Genomic DNA, 4244 nt, shown 5'->3' with positions numbered 1-4244 from the left:
CCACCGATTAGAAATTCATCTCACAGCTCGGGCCAGGGGGCCGGGGCCGGGGCCGGCCGGCCGCCGCCCGCAGACAAAGAAGCCAGTGCGGCTTGGCTGGGCTCGGCTCGGCCCGGGAGCCGGTCGGGACCCGCCGCCACCCCCGGGCCCCCAGGCCGGGCTGGGCAGAGCCGAAGGGGACACCGCGGGCTGCGCCGGGCGGAGGGGGGGGCGGCCGGGAAGCGGGAAGGGGGAGCTGGGGGGGGCGGGGAGGTATATATATTTTTCTTCTTTCCCCCCTTCCCCACCCCCCCCCTTTTCTCCCCCCCCCTTTTTTTCCCTCCTTCTGCTACTTGGATTTTTTTAGCTGCTGCGTCATGAGCATAATTTATGCAAAGAGCTTTGCCGCATGCTGCACCGCGCGTGCCAGCCGCCGGGGGCGGCGGGCTGGGCGGGCGGTGGAGGAAGGGAGGGGATCTGGGGAGCCGGGAACGAGGAGGGGTGGGGGTGGGGTGGGCACCCTCAGCCCTTGGTCACGCCGGGAGGCCCCAGCTCTCCTCCCGGACTGGAGTGGAGGGTCCGTGGGGGCGGGTCACGCAGCCCCCTCGGAGGTGCTGCTCGAGGTGCTTTCGTTTTGGAAGGTGCGAGAGTGGGAGCAGGAGCGCGGGAGTCCGAAGTGGGGACCCTGTGCCACATTCCCTTCGGCCTAGGGTTGGGGCGGGGACTCCCAGCCACCGCCGCCTTTCCTCTCTAAGTTAGTCAACTGTGCTCCTCATCGTCGAAAGTCAAGTTCAGGTCCATTCCCAAGCCCCGAGCCAGAACCCCAGCTCGAGACAGGAGTGGGGGGCTCAGAGGGCGTTCAGCCAGCGTCGAACCTCCAGTTGGTTGTGCCCTGGCTCCATTTCAGGGAGGGGACCCAGGTCCTGAATGCTCCCTCCCCCCTCACCCCACTGGCGGTTGGTTGTGGGCTGTCAAGACAACTTCCCTGCCTTCCTGTCCAAGTGGACAAGAAAATATATATATAAAAAAAAGACAGTTCAGTAGATTGGAGAAGAACAACGTTCTGCTTTGCTGGTGGTGATGGTGCGGACTGTTTGGTTTCTCTAGAGGCCTTTGAAGGTAGGCTAAGGGGAAGGGATTCGAAGAAGTGGAGTTTGGGGCCGAGGGTAAAGCAGATTGGAGAAGTAGTTGACAAGCGGAAGAGGAAGGAGTTGGAAGACCAAAGGAGAAGAGAAGGAACGACGGGAGAAAAATTGAGGAGGGAGGCTCTGTAAATTCAGTGATGGTGGTGGCCTGCTATCGGTCTGGGTGCACCCCTCTGCCCGCCTGTTTCCCCCCCCCCAATTTGGTGGTTAACGGGGAGCGGGGAGAGAGTGTTCCACAGTGTGAGGAGAAGGGAAGCGGAGCCCCAGCCCTCCCAGGACTGTTCTTTAAGCCCCCTGGTGGAAGACACTGCAGGGGAGAAGACGGGGAGCAGCACCACGTGGCTCCACACCATCACTACTACACACTTTTCCAGAATGTTGCCTGGAGCTTGCTCACACCCAGGGGCCCTGCTCACTGAAGCTTTCCTCTTGAGGTCTGACATTATCATTTGTCTGGCCCGCAGGGCTCCGGTTCTAGCTCTTCGCCGTTTGTACCTGAGGGTGAGGAGATAGGGCTGCTGGCAGATTTATAAGAAACCAATGGATTAGGAGTCAGAATATTTAGGTGTGAGTCCCAACTCTCCTGCTCACAGTCCAGGCAAGCAGCTTAACTTCTTCATTACTTATAAAATGAGGGTTCTATCTATAATCACTACTTCATAGGGTTAAGAAGTTTAATAGTGAGGCTGTATGTGAAAGCACTTAGGAAACTATAAGCTCTATACAGTTGTAAGGTATCAGTCCCTGTATGATAGTTGCATCCGTTTTTTAAAAAGATTTTATTTATTTGTCAGAGAGAACACAAGCAGGGGGAGCGGCAGGTAGAGGGAGAAGCAGGCTCGAGCAGGGAGCCCGATGCGGGACTGGATCCCAGCACCCTGGGATCATGATCCGAGCCAAAGGCAGACACTTAGCCAACTGAGCCACCCAGGTGTCCCATAGTTGCATCCATTTTAATGGCCTTGTGAAACTCTGACACATGTCATGGTATTACAGCTCTTGGGAGTTTTGTTTGGTCTGTCTGTAGTCTCTATGGTCTTTCCCCTCCCCTTTCCCCTCAGATTGTAAATTCCTCGAGAGCACAGGCTGTGACTTAATCATTTTTGTATTTCCTACTACTCTGTGTGAAGGAGGGGCACAGTCTTGCTATTGAATGTTGTTAACACGAAGGCAGAAACTCTTAGTCTATGTGACTTGGTTTGGTGCTACACACAGATCAAATGCTTTGAATGATGTAAATGTCAAGGATAGTTTTTTTTTTTAATATTTTATTTATTTATTTGACAGAGAGAGAACATGGGCAAGAGGGAGAAGCAAGGGGGGAGGGAGCAGCAGACTCCCTGCTGAGCAAGAAGCCCAACGAGGTACTCGATCCTGGGACTCCAGGATCATGACCTGAGCAAAAGGCAGTCGCCCAACCAACCAAGCCACCCAGGCACCCTGCATTGCTTGAATTTCTGATGAGCATATATTAACTTTTTTGTACGTTTAATTTTTTTATTCGGGTCTAACATGTGCACACAGTAAAGTACCTAAGTCTTAAATGTACAACTTGAATTTTTATGTAATTATAAATCACTACTCACAACAAGATATAGAGCATTTCTGGGCACCTGGCTGGTTCAGTCAGTAGAGGATGCAACTCTTGATCTCAGGGTTGAGTTCAAATCCCACACTGGGTATGCAGTCTACTTAAAAAAAAAAAAAAAAGCATTTCCAACACCCAAGTAAGACTCTCTTGTGCTCCTTGATAGTCAATAAACTCCCAGTTACCACTATTCTGAGTTCTGTCCCCATAGATTAGTTTTGTGGTTCTTGAACTTCATATAAATGGAATCAGACAGTATGTGCTCGTGTCTGCCTTCTGTCACCCAACATATGTTTCTGAGATTTATCCATGTTGTTGTGTCTAGCAGTACTGTTTGTTCTTTTTTTATTGCTGTATGTATTCCATTGCATAATTATGCCACAATTTATCCATTCTACTATTGATGGGCATTTGGGCTCTTCCTGTTTTTGTCCCTTATATGGATAAAGCTGCTATAAACATTCTTGTACAAGTCTTTTGGTGAGTATATGCACTCATTTCTCCTGGGTAAATCCTGAGGAGTGGAATTGCTAGGTTTGGAGTATATATTTAATTTTTGTAGATTCTGCTAGTTTTCAACAATGTTTGAACCAATTTATGTCCTCAGTAGTAACATATGAGAGTTCTAGTTGTTTCACATCCCCTCCAACACTTGTAATACAGGGTTTTTTTTTTTAATATTGCAGTACAGTCTTTTTTTGGAATAAGTATATATTTGATAATCAGAAAAAAGCTTCAACAATATAAACATTTTCATGGATGGGTAGAGAGCGATGTTGCCAGTGGCTTCCTTCTGCTTCCCAGGCCAAAGAAAACTCCTGCACATTTTCTTGGGGCGCCTGGGTGGCTCAGTTGTTGGGCGTCTGCCTTCGGCTCAGGTCATGATCCCAGGCTCCTGGGATCGAGCCCCGCATCGGGCTTCCTGCTCCGCGGGAATCCTGCTTCTCCCTCTCCCACTCCCCCTGCTTGTGCTTTCTCTCTCGCTGTGTCTCTCTCTGTCAAATAAATAAATAAAATCTTAAAAAAAAAAAACAAAAAACAAAAAAAAAACTCCTGCACATTTTCTTTTTCTCCTGAACTCCCACTTCCCATGCCTTCTGAGCCTACATTTCTTTAACAAATAGTTATTATCTACTGTGTGCCAGACACTGGGCTGGGTGCTATGTGTCCAGTGGAAGACAAAACAGACTGCTCCCTTGGAATTTATAGTCTACTAGGGAAACAGACATTCAACAAAAAAATAAACACAAATACATCATTACACATGATGTTTAAGAAAACAAGGTGGTACAAAAGAGTAACGCTGGGGGGCGGGGCAGGACAGACCTCTCTGGAGGAGTCAAATATAAGGCAAAGTGTAAAAGACAGGATAAGCAGGAGGCAGAAGAACAGCAAAGGCAGAAGCGGAGGCAGGGCACAGAGGCCATGAGGCAGGGAAGAACTTGGCCTTCAAGAAACGGAAAGAGGATCAATATGGCTGGAACACAGCAAATGGGAGTTGCACAAAATGAGGCTGGAAAGATAGGCAGGGC

Source organism: Neomonachus schauinslandi, chromosome 5, assembly GCF_002201575.2.
Source record: "Neomonachus schauinslandi chromosome 5, ASM220157v2, whole genome shotgun sequence".
In the NCBI taxonomy this organism is placed as follows: Eukaryota; Metazoa; Chordata; class Mammalia; order Carnivora; family Phocidae; genus Neomonachus; species Neomonachus schauinslandi.
Note: the sequence above shows the minus strand (reverse complement) of the source record.